Source organism: Salvia splendens, chromosome 4 (assembly GCF_004379255.2).
Source record: "Salvia splendens isolate huo1 chromosome 4, SspV2, whole genome shotgun sequence".
NCBI classification, from domain to species: Eukaryota; Viridiplantae; Streptophyta; class Magnoliopsida; order Lamiales; family Lamiaceae; genus Salvia; species Salvia splendens.
In genome coordinates, this window is record NC_056035.1 from 36,857,959 (window position 1) to 36,874,786 (window position 16,828).

Below are 16,828 nucleotides of genomic sequence, written 5' to 3' on the forward strand. Positions count from 1 at the left end.
CGGATTAGTGACCCGGTAATTAAAACCGTCAAAAATTTGACGGTTCCGTCCAAAATGGACCAAATGTGACCCGTTTTTATTTGTGAGGGACCGAATAATTCAAAAGATAATGTTTTGGACCAAAATCAAAAAATCGCTATATGTTAAGGACCAAAAATGGACTTTAGTCTAAAGTGTATGTAAAATTGATCAAGTGATAATTTTCCAATATTACTAAGTAAAAACGTATTGAAAATTCCTTCTCAACTTCAATAAAATCGATTACAACTCCTCCAGCTAATCGTACCTTGATTTCCTATTAGAACATAAGAACCTAATAATCTATTGAAAATTTCTTCTCAACATCAATTAATCAAATCGATTACAACTGCTTCTAATCACACCTTGATTTCCTATTAGAACATTTGAAGAAGAGAGCTTAACAAAAGCCGATGAAAAAGCTCTATAAAATGCATTGTGATCACTAGCAAACTTCTCAACATATGGCCTAGTTCTTGAATCCAAAGGCAATGCAGCGTCTATCTTCAGCACTCCTCGGCCTCGCATCGTGTTCACAAAGTACTCGTTGTCAAACTGTATGGGCGTCAGGTCATTTACAACGAACTTGATTTTCGAAGTTGTGTTGCCCTCATGAGGTGGGCACTTCAACTTCAATGTGTTTACAAACCCGGCATTTATTGCATTGCCGGGCTTGTATAAACGGCTCCTAAGGCTGAAACAATGTGTGATTCCAAGGGTAAGAGCCCCTGTGGTCACAGTGAAATGTCAGAATTGCCCATTATGTTTATATTTTAGTACCTATAATCGAAAATGTGTTTTTTATGACTACCATTTTAAATAAAAATCTCGATACACTAATCCATGTGGGTAGTCATATAAGTATATTCGTGATGTTAACTAAGGGCATAAATGTCTTTAATTGTCCTTTCGTGTACTCTCTATATTCCATCAACATAGTCCATTTCTATGCTCTTTCCTCATAAAAAAATACATTTCATATTCATTCGAAAATATATTTTACATGCAATTATTCTATTTTAACCTTATTTATTACTTCAAGTATTATCTTCACAAATATTAGGACATGCAATTTAGATTTAGTAGGTAGACTACATTGGCACGGTGATACTGTTATTTTGGCAACTTTATTCATACATCATTATTATTGCTTACCTAAAATGGCAACCGTCTCTTCAACGGTCATGCCCTTTTTGGAGAAAAGCTTGAGGGTGGCCTCGAGCTCAATATCGTTAGGTGGCAACGAAGAATCAACCAACCTAACGTTTGGAGGGCCACGAGAATCCCTGCGACCCAAAGGAACATCGATTCTCGGTCCTCCAGATAGCGAGACCGAGTCTCTTGTAGCCAAGACTAGGATGTCAGCACATGAAACCTGTCTCGGCATACTTGTTCCAATGATGCTTTTATAAGGTCGATAATGATTCTCTTTCTAATCCCAAAATTTTTTGACGAGGCTACCTCAGATGGCTCGGTCCGTGCACCGAGAAGGATCGAGGCATCACAACCTTGTCATATCATGTCATTTTTAAATAGATAAAAAGGTTAAGAAAAGATGTTCGATACAATTAGAGAACCATAAAAAGAAAGCAACAAGGACACATAAAAAACAAAAAAAAAACATCTAACAGAACAACTGTCATATATTTGTCCGAGAGAGAGAGGGGGAGACCTGGATTTGGCAGTCGTGAAAGAGAAGGCGCAAGATGTCACGCCCGCATTTCCTAAGGATAGGAAGTACGGTGGACCGCGACTAGGGGAGGAGTAAAGAAGCGGGGAAGAAAGGGGGAACGAGAATATTTGACCCGAAAACATTTAATAAAAGGAAATTCAATTCAAAACAAAGTACTGTGACGACATTCTTGAGTTAAAGTATTCAGAGTTTTAAATGAAAACATCGTGACGGTTTACAAGCAGCGGAAAAGACCAAAAGACAGATGATGCCGGGTATGACGACACGACACCATCCAAAAGATAAATACACACTTTGGCTTTAACTGCTCAACATCCGTCCTCCCCATCGCCGCTCAACCTGCACATTAAGAAAACAACATGCAGGGCTGAGTACTTATTGCACTCAGTGGACACACGCCAAAAACATAGTTTGTCATGCCATAACAGTGTAACATTGGGGTTTTGAGTATAATGAAAATAACCCAAGTACACAAAATACATTTCATAAATTCGACTGCGCAGTCATTTTCCGATATTGCCACCCTTATTCCCTCAATCATACACTATCTGATCCAAACCATGACAAGGGGCGTGGCCACACCCCAGGTCATCTAGACCGGCCAACTTGCTCTCAGATGGCACCCAGTCTCGTGTACACTAGCCTGAGGGTTCGCAGCCCAACAGACCCGAATTCGATTAAACATATGTGGTAAACCACTTCAGATAGGTTTCAAAGTAAAACAGTTGGCAAGACAAACAGTTCACCTCCATAAAAACATTTCCGGAACAAAGTCCGTATTAAAGATATCCCACAGTATATTAGGATAGGAAAGCCCACCTCGATTGCTTAGCTTTTAAAATAACTCTCTTCAACCACACTTTCCTCGTAAACGATCACCCTTTTGAAAGATAAATAATATCATGATTAGAGTCAGGGTAAACGAGGTTTAAACGACAATGCATGATTCCTACGTGGACGACTTCAACATCTAGCACGATACACGTACATACACTTAACCACATGTTACAAAACAAACACACAAAGTCACACGTTCGAAACACACCCCGCACGCAAACGACGTACCCAAAACGCGCACACGACACACGAACACAGCACTCCAAGTCCTGGCATACCCTTACTGTGCAAACGGCTCACTTGGCTCGGACAAGGTTCGGGACAACTCGGAAAAAAAAGACCGGCGTCTTGACATGGCTCGGTGCCTCGGTCGCCTGGCTCGGCACGTCGGCCACCTGGCTCGGTACCTCGGCCGCTGGCTCGGCACCTCGGCCGCCTACTCGACATCTCGGCCGTCGGTTCGGCACCTCGGCCGCTGGTTCGGCACCTCGGCCGTCTGTTCGGCACCTCGGCCGCTGGTTCGGCACCTCGGCCACTGGTTCGGCACCTCGGTCGTTGGCTCGGCTCCTCGGCATCTTATGCTCGGCGCCTCGGCCGTTGGCTCGGCTCCTCGGCATCTTATGCTCGGCACCTCGGCCGTTGGCTCGGCTCCTCGGCATCTTATGCTCGGCACCTCGGCCGCCTACTCGGCATCTCGGCCATCTGTTCGGCACCTCGGCCGCTGGTTCGGCACCTCGGCCGTCTGTTCGGCACTTCGGCACGGTACCGTCTCAGCTGTGGTGCGGCGCCTGGCGCGGTCCCGTGTACACTCACTTTCCTTCAACTTCCGATTCTCAAACCCTATACGACATTCCCACCACGCATTCTACGTCCCAAAACACACCCAAACACCTGGGATCATCCCTTCAAAACTTCCCACCAGCCTGCCCTAGGCCGGACCCTAGATCTCTCGGCCAACCCACACAAAACCCTTGAGCCAAACACAGATTTCCCCGAGCCATCTCTTGGCCAAACACGCCCACATACTTCACAAAAACATAGCATTCAGAAACACGCCAAAAGCACAAGAAAACATCTCCCAAAAACATACAACTCGCGAAGCTGCGCAGATTACTTGCAAAAATCATAATAAATTCATACGACATCCAAAGGGGCTGAAAATTACACACCACACAGAAAACACATCCAAGATTATACAGTTAAAAAAATCGTACCGAAAGGAGATCGTTTGCTCAGTCAAAAAGGGGTCGGAACCCACTGTCAGTTACCAACAAAGACATGCTTCACACAGACACATCATCCCACAACCTATTCAGCACCTAAACCCTCCAAAACGTCCTATATGCATGAGGTTTCGAAATTAACAAGGGTTAGGGGTTACCTTTCTCCGAATAGTTCGAAACGTAGGTCAAAGCTTTCCTATTCCGATTTCAAAACGGTACGCGAGAGTTTGCTACCTTAATGAAATCAGGAATCAATGAGAGGGAGTAAGAGGGAAGGTAAAAACCGAGAGGGAGAAGAAGGGAGACTTACCAGAGAGAGAGTAACTTTGCGAGAGAGAGAGCGAGCGAGAGAATGAGAGAGACCGAAGAGGGAAAGAGATTGGAAAGGGGAAAGGAATCGGTTAAGAGGGAGTGGGGGAGGTTGAGAAATTAGTGGGGAGAGGGGGAGGGGTTTTTTTTGAAAAGACGAGAGAATTAGGGAGGGAGGGATTTAATTCGTTATTTAGGATTTTAATTCTAGCTTAATTAGTTAATCACTTTTAATGCTAGGTAAAAACACCCCATCCGCAACAATAGTGTAAAGCAATTAATATTTCCACACCATATATCAAGCACAACACATAAGACATTCATTAATTTAAAGAACCAAAAACCACAAGATCTCGGATATTACATTCCTCCCACCTTAACAAAATTTCGTCCCGAAATTTGTTAGATCACTCAAACAGCTCTGGAAACTTCTCTCTCATCTTATCTTCTAATTCCCATGTTGCTTCTTCGATTCCATGATTCCTCCACCGTACTTTCACCGAAGCGATTGACTTATTCCTCAATTCTTGCACTCTTCGATCCACAATGGCCTCGGGCTTCTCCTCATAGCTTAGATCGGGATTTAGGACCATCATTTCTTCTTGGTGAACGATGTGTGTGGGGTCATACACATACTTCCTCAATTGTGACACATGGAAGACGTTGTGCACATTTCCGAAGCTTGGTGGTAGGGCCAATCTGTATGCTACCGCGCCGACTCTATCCAAAATCTCGTATGGACCGATAAATCGGGGTCTCAGCTTTCCTTTCACTCCAAAACGAGTTATTCCCTTAGAAGGGGAAACTTTCAAAAAGACCTTTTCCCCGACCTCGAACTGTAAATCGGTCCTTCGAACATCCGCATAAGATTTCTGTCGATCTTGTGCCTCCTTGATCCTCCCACGGATTTGTCGGACAATCTCTATCATTTCTTCTACAGAGTCTGGTCCGAGAATTCTTCTCTCACCCACTTCATCCCAATAAAGTGGCGATCTACACTTCTTTCCATACAAGGCCTCATATGGGGCCATCTTGATAGTCGCCTGGTAACTATTATTGTAAGCGAACTCTACCAAGGGCAACACTTCTTCCCAACCTACGCCTCGATCTAGCACCACGGCTCGTAGCATGTCCTCCAATGCTTGTATCGTTCTCTCCGACTGCCCGTCGGTTTGCGGGTGGAACGCTGTACTGAAATTCAACTTAGTCCCCAACTCGCGCTGCAGGCTTGTCCAAAATCTAGAAGTGAATTTAGCATCACGATCAGATGTGATTGTCGCTGGAACTCCATGCAAGCGTATAATTTCCCGTACATATACCTTAGCCAACTGATCGGATCCATAAGTGGCACGAACCGGCACAAAATGGGCAGATTTGGTGAGGCGATCTATAATCACCCAAATCACCGTGTTCCCTCGCTGGGATTTTGGCAGTCCTACCACAAAGTCCATTGCAATATGTTCCCACTTCCATTCCGGAATCTCGAGGGGTTGCAATTTCCCATAGGGCCGTTGGTGTAGCGCCTTTACTTGTTGACATGCTAGGCATCTCTCCACAAATGCCGCAACATGCTTTTTCATACCGTTCCACCAAAACTGTCTTTTCAAGTCTTGATACATTTTGGTGCTCCCTGGATGAGCAGCGTATGGGGTTTCATGTGCTTCTCTCATGATTTCCATCCTCAGGCCTTCATCCTTAGGCACACACAACCTTCCCTTGTATGTGAGACCATTATCCGCTGCCTCACGAAAATTTCCGAGTTCACCCGTCCTCACTTCTGAGCGAATCTTTTCTAGTAACGTATCTCGCCGTTGAGCTTCTACAATTCTGGCTCTTAAGTCGGGTTCCATCACCAACGTGGCTACTATCCCTTCCACAGTCTCGGGCATTCTCACCACTTCCAAGCGCATCTTACTGAACTCTTGGATTATACTCTCCTCGATAGTAAGAAAGGTGGCCAGCTGAGATTGAGACTTCCTACTAAGAGCATCGGCCACTACGTTTGCTTTTCCCGGATGGTAATTTATACCACAATCGTAGTCCTTTACCAACTCGAGCCACCTACGTTGGCGCATGTTCAACTCCTTTTGCTCAAAGAAGTACTTTAGACTCTTATGGTCCGTGTATATCTCACAACGGACTCCATAAAGATGATGTCTCCAGATCTTCAAAGCATGTACCACAGCTGCCAGTTCCAAGTCATGCGTCGGATAATTCAGTTCATGGGGCTTCAATTGTCTCGATGCATATGCAATCACTTTCCCCTTCTGCATAAGCACACATCCCAGTCCCACCTTCGACGCATCCGTATATACCGCATAGTCAGTCTCTGGCTCCGGCACAGCTAGGATTGGTGCGGTGGTCAATTTCTCCTTCAACAACTGAAAGCTCGCCTCACATTCTGGCGTCCAAATCATCTTGACTCCCTTTTTCAGTTGTTGCGTCATTGGCCTTGCTATCTTCGAGAATCCCTCGATGAATCTTCGATAATAGCCCGCCAGTCCTAAAAAGCTTCGGATTTCGTTTTGTGTAGAAGGTGACTTCCACTCCTGCACCGCTTCTACCTTGGCCGGATCTACACGAATTCCATCTGAAGTTACTACATGTCCAAGAAAATTTACTTCCTTGAGCCAAAACTCGCATTTACTGAACTTGGCATATAGTTTCTCGTCCCTTAGAGTTGCTAGGACGGTTCTCAAGTGCTCTTTGTGCTCCTCCTCGTTCTTTGAGTAAACAAGCACGTCATCGATGAAAACCAGGACAAACCGATCCAGAAATGGATGGAACACGCGGTTCATAAGGTCCATGAACACTGCCGGGGCGTTCGTCAGTCCAAAAGGCATTACAACGAACTCATAATGACCATATCTTGTTCGAAAAGCTGTCTTGGGTACATCTTCTCGCCGAACCCTCAGCTGATGGTACCCAGACCTCAAATCCATCTTAGAGAAGACTCCTGCCCCTCGAAGTTGGTCAAACAAGTCGTCTATCCTTGGTAGTGGATACTTGTTCTTCAGCGTTAGTTTGTTTAGCTCCCGATAGTCGATGCACATCCTCATCGTTCCATCCTTCTTCTTTACGAACAACACTGGTGCTCCCCATGGTGACACGCTAGGTCTAATGAATCCCAATTCCAATAGCTCTTGCAGTTGCACCTTAAGCTCCTCCAACTCTTTTGGTGCCATTCTATAAGGTGCTTTTGATATTGGTGCCGATCCGGGCTCCAGATCGATCGTGAATTCTACTTGCCTGTCGGGTGGGGGTCCCGGCAATGCATCGGGGAAGACATCGGGATATTCACTCACTATCGCCACATCTTCTATCTTCCTGTCTTTCTTCTCCTCCCCATTCAAATAAACAAGGTACGCTGGACATCCCTTCCTCATCATTGTAGTGGCTTGCAGCGCAGAGATAATGGACTTGCGTCGGCTCATTGGGACTCCGTGAAACTTCATCGGCTCTTTTCCGGGGGTTTCAAACGAAATTTTCCTTTCTCTACAATGAAGGGTAACGTGGTTCTCCGCTAACCAATCCATACCCAAGATTATGTCTACGCTACCCATCGTCATTACTTGCAAATTATAAGCCACTAAACTGAGTTCACCTATTCCAAAGTTCACACATGCACAAGATCGGGATATATCTATAGCCCCGCCTACCGGTGAGGTCACACTCATAGTGGGTTCGGTCTTAACAGTAGGTAATTCCAAAGTATCCACACAAGACGTTGATATAAAGGAATGCGACGCACCCGTATCAAACAAGACAACTATAGGCATATTGAGAAGTGTGCCCATACCTGCCAAGTTTCCTTGCTCAAAGGTTTCTTTCCCGTTTGCCGGCTGTTTCCCCTTCAAGGCGTAGGCCCTTGCTTGCGATGGTAATCCTTGGCGGCGTTGTTGCGGTGGAGGTGCAGGTAGTGCCTGGGATTGTGGACGGAAACCTAGCTGGTTCTGTCTCGTTCCCGTTCCCATGTGCTTGTTTGGGCAATTTCGGATGTAGTGGCCACTCCCACCACAGTTGAAGCACCTAGGGTCTCGACACTCCCCGGCGTGGTACTTGAAGCACCTTCCACATTGAGGGTTCCTCGGCGAAAAGTTTGCCCTCGGTTGGAAAGTATTCTGTCTCCCGCCATTGTAGGGTGGGTTCCTCATGTGTTGTGGCCTCTTACCACCATACTGAGCCTGGTCACCATCCCACCTCCTCTTCTCTTGGTGGCCCGGCTGAGCTTGTAGAGGTGTCGCGTTTGTTGTTGCCACAACTCTTGGCTTAGGGAGTGCATCTTCCACGTCCAGTGCACAAGTCAAGATCTCCGAGTAGGAGAGTTCTCCTCGACAGGCCAATGCGGCCTTTATCTCATCTCTGAGCCCGGCCCGGAACTTCACCGCCCATTTCTCATCGGTGTCCATCAACTCGGGCGCATATCGTGCCATCTGCGCGAGGGCTCGGTCATACTCGGTTACAGTCATTCGGCCTTGGCTTAGTGTGTGGAACTCTACCACCTTGGCTCGTCTGTACGTCTTTGGAACATACTTGTTATCGATATCTACTTTAAACTCCTCCCATGTTAGCGCCTCCAGTCGGGCAGGATTCATAGTTCTTTGCCGAGTCTCCCACCAGTAATCGGCAGCACCTGACAGTTGAAAGGTAGCACCAGCAATGCGCTCCCTATCTGTGCACTCCATGACCCTGAAGATACGCTCGAGGCCGCGTATCCACTCTTCCGCTTTGGATGGGTCTCCTTGTCCGTCAAATTTTGGGGGATTCTGCCTTGAGAACGTAACTATAAATCTTTCTTGTTGAGGCGGGGGTGGAGGTGGTGGTGGCGGTGGTGGTGGAGGTGGTGCCTCCACGTTGGGTCCTTGTCGTGGTTGGCGTGCACGTCTTGGCGGCATTCTGATTCAATATCCAAAAAGTGTTACTACAATTCTCATCCAAAATTACCACTTTCTCAAAATTTTCTTATAAAATCTTCATGTAGTATAAGATGCAACACATAGGATATATATATCAAAATCCAAATTCTCATTAAAAGAAAGAAGGCCAACATTGTTCCCAAGAGTAGATCGTACTGAAAGCAAAAACTGAAAAGACAACGAACTATTCTAATTCTAGACTACGACTCTATCATCCTCATCCATAGGCCCTTCCTCCGGGTCTTCGTCGTCGTCCTCCTCGGAGTTCCCTGGCAGAGCCTCCTCATAAACATCCTCATACCCTTGTTCACCCTCGTACATGCTCACATACTTGTCCTGATACACGACCCTCTCTTCCACCTCCTGTGGGGGCTGCTCCTCTCGAGAGTCCACCAGTGCACAATACACGGCTTTCCGAAAGCCAGCCATGTCACCCACCATGTCATCGGTAGCGGGCTCATGCCACGTGTACCTCCTCGCCGTTCTTTCGGCCCACTCCTTCCAGCTATCGGGAAGCAAATCTATTAGCTTCTCAATGCCGTCATGCTCTGTCACTCCGAACTCCTGAGCTGCCCTCCAGAGGGTGTCGAAGTGTGCCACGAACTCGATCAACGGTACATGATCCTTCTTCCGGTACACTCTATAATCCCTGAGCACCCTCTGTGCCCTAAGTCTATCGCGATCACTCCGTCGCGGGGTTCGGAACATACGCGCCATCTATAGAAAAAAACAGAAACAACCGCCTCGCGTATAAAAACAGAGTACATAACTGAAGAAGAGAGAGAGAGAGAGAGAGTGTATGCACGTATCGCTGTTCTAACCCAAACCCGCTGGTGTTCAAAGGCCAAAAGCTCTTATCTATCATAGGTCCAAGAAGCACTAGTGAAATTCTATCACGTCTAAGTTCAAACATTCAAAAGGCCAACACATACTCACATAAAAGCTCACATCAACATTCACGTCATCAAATCATCACACATCAGCCACATGCTTTCATATAAGTTCATCATACATCAACAGTTCATAACACCATAACAGTTCATAACTCAAATAATTTCCAACTTTTCCACATCACGTTGTACCCTTCCACATGTCTCAACATTTACTTAAACTTTACATAAAAATCATTTTCAACACCAAAATCACAATTTCCTCCACTTCCATATACTTTCCAAAATTTCGAAATTTTCATTACCTCATTTCAGGTTGAGTGCGATGAGTCGGATGTTGAGCCAATGACACTTTTGAAAACTTACTCCAGTCAGAAAAAGAATTTTTTTTTTGGGTCCAGAGCAGAAAGAGAAAACCTAGGCTCTGATACCACTCTGTCACGCCCGCATTTCCTAAGGATAGGAAGTACGGTGGACCGCGACTAGGGGAGGAGTAAAGAAGCGGGGAAGAAAGGGGGAACGAGAATATTTGACCCGAAAACATTTAATAAAAGGAAATTCAATTCAAAACAAAGTACTGTGACGACATTCTTGAGTTAAAGTATTCAGAGTTTTAAATGAAAACATCGTGACGGTTTACAAGCAGCGGAAAAGACCAAAAGACAGATGATGCCGGGTATGACGACACGACACCATCCAAAAGATAAATACACACTTTGGCTTTAACTGCTCAACATCCGTCCTCCCCATCGCCGCTCAACCTGCACATTAAGAAAACAACATGCAGGGCTGAGTACTTATTGCACTCAGTGGACACACGCCAAAAACATAGTTTGTCATGCCATAACAGTGTAACATTGGGGTTTTGAGTATAATGAAAATAACCCAAGTACACAAAATACATTTCATAAATTCGACTGCGCAGTCATTTTCCGATATTGCCACCCTTATTCCCTCAATCATACACTATCTGATCCAAACCATGACAAGGGGCGTGGCCACACCCCAGGTCATCTAGACCGGCCAACTTGCTCTCAGATGGCACCCAGTCTCGTGTACACTAGCCTGAGGGTTCGCAGCCCAACAGACCCGAATTCGATTAAACATATGTGGTAAACCACTTCAGATAGGTTTCAAAGTAAAACAGTTGGCAAGACAAACAGTTCACCTCCATAAAAACATTTCCGGAACAAAGTCCGTATTAAAGATATCCCACAGTATATTAGGATAGGAAAGCCCACCTCGATTGCTTAGCTTTTAAAATAACTCTCTTCAACCACACTTTCCTCGTAAACGATCACCCTTTTGAAAGATAAATAATATCATGATTAGAGTCAGGGTAAACGAGGTTTAAACGACAATGCATGATTCCTACGTGGACGACTTCAACATCTAGCACGATACACGTACATACACTTAACCACATGTTACAAAACAAACACACAAAGTCACACGTTCGAAACACACCCCGCACGCAAACGACGTACCCAAAACGCGCACACGACACACGAACACAGCACTCCAAGTCCTGGCATACCCTTACTGTGCAAACGGCTCACTTGGCTCGGACAAGGTTCGGGACAACTCGGAAAAAAAAGACCGGCGTCTTGACATGGCTCGGTGCCTCGGTCGCCTGGCTCGGCACGTCGGCCACCTGGCTCGGTACCTCGGCCGCTGGCTCGGCACCTCGGCCGCCTACTCGACATCTCGGCCGTCGGTTCGGCACCTCGGCCGCTGGTTCGGCACCTCGGCCGTCTGTTCGGCACCTCGGCCGCTGGTTCGGCACCTCGGCCACTGGTTCGGCACCTCGGTCGTTGGCTCGGCTCCTCGGCATCTTATGCTCGGCGCCTCGGCCGTTGGCTCGGCTCCTCGGCATCTTATGCTCGGCACCTCGGCCGTTGGCTCGGCTCCTCGGCATCTTATGCTCGGCACCTCGGCCGCCTACTCGGCATCTCGGCCATCTGTTCGGCACCTCGGCCGCTGGTTCGGCACCTCGGCCGTCTGTTCGGCACTTCGGCACGGTACCGTCTCAGCTGTGGTGCGGCGCCTGGCGCGGTCCCGTGTACACTCACTTTCCTTCAACTTCCGATTCTCAAACCCTATACGACATTCCCACCACGCATTCTACGTCCCAAAACACACCCAAACACCTGGGATCATCCCTTCAAAACTTCCCACCAGCCTGCCCTAGGCCGGACCCTAGATCTCTCGGCCAACCCACACAAAACCCTTGAGCCAAACACAGATTTCCCCGAGCCATCTCTTGGCCAAACACGCCCACATACTTCACAAAAACATAGCATTCAGAAACACGCCAAAAGCACAAGAAAACATCTCCCAAAAACATACAACTCGCGAAGCTGCGCAGATTACTTGCAAAAATCATAATAAATTCATACGACATCCAAAGGGGCTGAAAATTACACACCACACAGAAAACACATCCAAGATTATACAGTTAAAAAAATCGTACCGAAAGGAGATCGTTTGCTCAGTCAAAAAGGGGTCGGAACCCACTGTCAGTTACCAACAAAGACATGCTTCACACAGACACATCATCCCACAACCTATTCAGCACCTAAACCCTCCAAAACGTCCTATATGCATGAGGTTTCGAAATTAACAAGGGTTAGGGGTTACCTTTCTCCGAATAGTTCGAAACGTAGGTCAAAGCTTTCCTATTCCGATTTCAAAACGGTACGCGAGAGTTTGCTACCTTAATGAAATCAGGAATCAATGAGAGGGAGTAAGAGGGAAGGTAAAAACCGAGAGGGAGAAGAAGGGAGACTTACCAGAGAGAGAGTAACTTTGCGAGAGAGAGAGCGAGCGAGAGAATGAGAGAGACCGAAGAGGGAAAGAGATTGGAAAGGGGAAAGGAATCGGTTAAGAGGGAGTGGGGGAGGTTGAGAAATTAGTGGGGAAAGGGGGAGGGGTTTTTTTTGAAAAGACGAGAGAATTAGGGAGGGAGGGATTTAATTCGTTATTTAGGATTTTAATTCTAGCTTAATTAGTTAATCACTTTTAATGCTAGGTAAAAACACCCCATCCGCAACAATAGTGTAAAGCAATTAATATTTCCACACCATATATCAAGCACAACACATAAGACATTCATTAATTTAAAGAACCAAAAACCACAAGATCTCGGATATTACAAGAGAGGCGGAGGTAGGCATGCACAAGGGTCATGAACCGCCGGTTCCGGTTCATGAACCGGCGGTTCAAGGTTCAAGAAATGCTTGAACCTGAACCGGCCCGCCTAGCTCCCGGCGGTTCCGGTTCAGGTTCAAAAAACCGCCGGTTCATGAGGCGGTTCAAAACCGCCGGTTTTTTGCCTGAACCGCCGGTTCCGGTTCATGAACCGGCGGTTCAACCGAAATTTTAAAAAAAAAATTATTTATAAAAATTGATTTTTATATTTAAAAACAATTTTTACAAATAAATGAATACTAGAAATTCATAATTGCCCATATATTTTTGATGGGCTTACGAATTTATGAAACCATTCTTAGTTGTTTCTCTTTTATAGAGACATCCTAGAATGTTTTATGTTTCACTTTCGATGTGGGACAAAATCATTCTTGGTTGTTTCTCTTTTATAGAGACATCCTTGAATGTTTTATGTTTCACTTTCGATGTGGGACAAAATCATTCTTGGTTGTTTCTCTTTTATAGAGACAACCTTGAATGTTTTATGTTTCACTTTCGATGTGGGACAAAATATGTTGAAGTATTTTCTTTTATAACTACATGTTTAGAGCATTCATTCATCTTTTTCCAATGTGGGATACACAACTTTCTTTTGTCTTCTACTTTCTTCATGTTTTGTGTGATGTATATAAACAAAATTATAATTCAAATATATTCTTGATTGATAAAAATAAAGAATTATTGAGAAATATGATTTGTACATAGAAAATATTTATTTGTATAATAATTATTGTTAGGTTTATACAATTTGTATAAGAATTATTCTTTCAATGTATAATATTATTTATTAGTTAACATATACATAAATTTATAAACATAAGCAAATCATTAATGATAAAGAACTAATGAATAATAGTTTATGAAATAATATTTGTTGTTAAGTTATAATAATAGAAGATAGAGTATTAATATAGACGAAAAATGATGGACGATCTATTATAAACTTACAAATAATGACTTTTATTCCACATTGAAAGAAATAGTAACACATCCAAGAATGTGTAACTATAAAAGAGAATAATACAATATACTATCTTCCAAATTAAATCAAATCCAATATACTCTCATCCAAGTATTGACATTTAAAAATCAAATCCAACTTTAAGTATGGAGTATTTTTTTTGTCTTTTTAGTCTTTATTATGTATAAAATGTGCTTAAACAAATTTCAAACAATAAGGTGAAAAATTACAATTTTATTGATAATAAATTTGAATAAGACTAAAAATTACAACTTATAATGAATATATTTTATTTATAAAAATTAATACACACTACTTAAAGTTAAACCTTTTGATTTTTAAAATATCAATACTTAATATTGGACTTGAGCATTTAAATTGGAGGAGAGTGTATTGGATTATTCTTTTTTATAGTTACACATTCTTGGATGTGTTACTCTTTCTTTCAATGTGGAATAAAAGTCATTATTTATAAGTATATGATAGATCGTCCATCATTTTTCGTCTATATTAATACTCTATCATCTATTATTATAAATTAATAACAAATATTATTACATAAACTATTATTCATTAGTTATTTATCATTAATGATTTGTTTATGTTTATAAATTTATGTATATGTTAACTAATAAATAATATTATACACATTAAAAGAATAATTCTTATACAAATTGTATAAACCTAACAATAATTATTATACAAATAAATATTTTATATGTACAAATCATATTTCTCAATAATTCTTTATTTTTATCAATCAAGAATATATTTGAATTATAATTTTGTTTATATACATCACACAAAACATGAAGAAAGTAGAAGACAAAAGAAAGTTGTGTATCCCACATTGGAAAAAGATGAATGAATGCTCTAAACATGTAGTTATAAAAGAAAATACTTCAACATATTTTGTCCCACATCGAAAGTGAAACATAAAACATTCAAGGTTGTCTCTATAAAAGAGAAACAACCAAGAATGATTTTGTCCCACATCGAAAGTGAAACATAAAACATTCAAGGATGTCTCTATAAAAGAGAAACAACCAAGAATGATTTTGTCCCACATCGAAAGTGAAACATAAAACATTCTAGGATGTCTCTATAAAAGAGAAACAACCAAGAATAGTTTCATAAATTCGTAAGCCCATCAAATATATATGGGCAATTATGAATTTCTAGTATTCATTTATTTGTTAAAATTGTTTTTAAATATAAAAACAATTTTTATAAATAATATTTTTTTTAAATTCGGTTGAACCGGCGGTTCAAACCGGCGAACCGCCGGTTTTGAACCGCCGGTTCACGGTTCAAGAAGGCCCTGACCCTGAACCGGCCCGTTGGAACCGGCAACCCGCCGGACGGTTCAAACCGCCGGTTCCGGTTCCGGTTCCGGTTCATGAACCGGCGGGCCCGAACCGGCGGTTAACCGCCGGGCCGGTTCGGTTTGTGCACACCTAGGCGGAGGTGGTGGGATCGAAGAACGAGGCAGAATGCACTCCTTCTCGGACAATATTCTCAACTTGTGGGCATGATTCTTTGTAGAAATCAAGGGACAATCTTCCTGCACCCTCACACTCTAACCCTAACATAACTATACTTGCACAAAACATTAATAATTTCATATCCATATTTATTTTTCCCCCTTCAAAATTTGTTATATCATCTCTACATGCATGTGGAATACTTAAATAGTACAATTCTTCACTAGGCTGTCAACGTCAATATAGCTAACTCTACTTGAAAAAACAAACATTAAATTTTTATAGTTGTACGTCTTCGAGATCTTGTAGCTGGAAGAGAGGTCTCAATCTATGAAGCTTAGGAGGTCCAAAATATGTATTATGACAATAATAATGATAATAGCATATAAAAGTATTAATGATTCAGATTAATGCTTACTTTACCTTTAGCTAGTTAGTAATAACAATAATTGGTACGTAGTGAAGTAAGTTTTAGTGCTAATTCATGATCCAAATGTGAAATAATGTTGAAATTGCTAAATGTTCTTTTTTGGTATTAACATTAATTCAACCATATTAATCTGTACTTATATATGCGCACCATAAATACACGAGGAGTGAAATTGGATAGAGTGTTGTTTAGATTAGACGGCAGCAGCCATAGATTGTACCTCATGCTTGCTACTACAATAGTTTCTTGATTTTATAGGATCAATAAAAGAAAATGATGTTATGTTGTACAGAGTCATCTTGATATGCTTTTCCTATTAGTTATTATTTCCTACAAATAATTAACCCCTAAATAGTCATCGTGGTATGCAAAAATGGATTTTGATAACAACGGAATGAAGTTGAAAGTCGAATAATATAACTGATGGGGTGCGTACTAAACAAGCCCAACAGCAATGACGGCCCATCAGCCCAAAGCCCAAGCAGGAGTATGAGTTCGGCATTACCAAAGAGTTCGGCCTCAGCCTACAGCTCGGTAAAAGCCAACCAATCAAGCTCTGCTCTCAGGTCGGCATCAAGCTCTACTCTCAGATCGGCAACCAAAGCAGTTCGGTCTCAGTATTCGACCGAACAAGGAGTTAGTGGACCCATACAGGATGTCCAACACACCCACTACCACGTGGTGTCAACTCAGGCCACGATCGTAGGCCATGACCTACGCTACATCCACGATCTTAGGCCATGACCTACACGACATCCACGACTTAGGGTGGTGATGCAAGCCACGATCTTAGTCCAAGATATAAATGGAACTTAGATCTGATATGAGGAGGTTAAGCTCTCTAGAGATAAAACACC

General features: G+C 43.2%; 1 pseudogene; it reads right to left on the reverse strand.

Moving 5' to 3' along the window:
- Nucleotides 1-348: 348 nt before the first annotated feature.
- LOC121801084 lies at nucleotides 349-15,649 on the reverse strand (annotated as a pseudogene).
- Nucleotides 15,650-16,828: the final 1,179 nt, after the last annotated feature.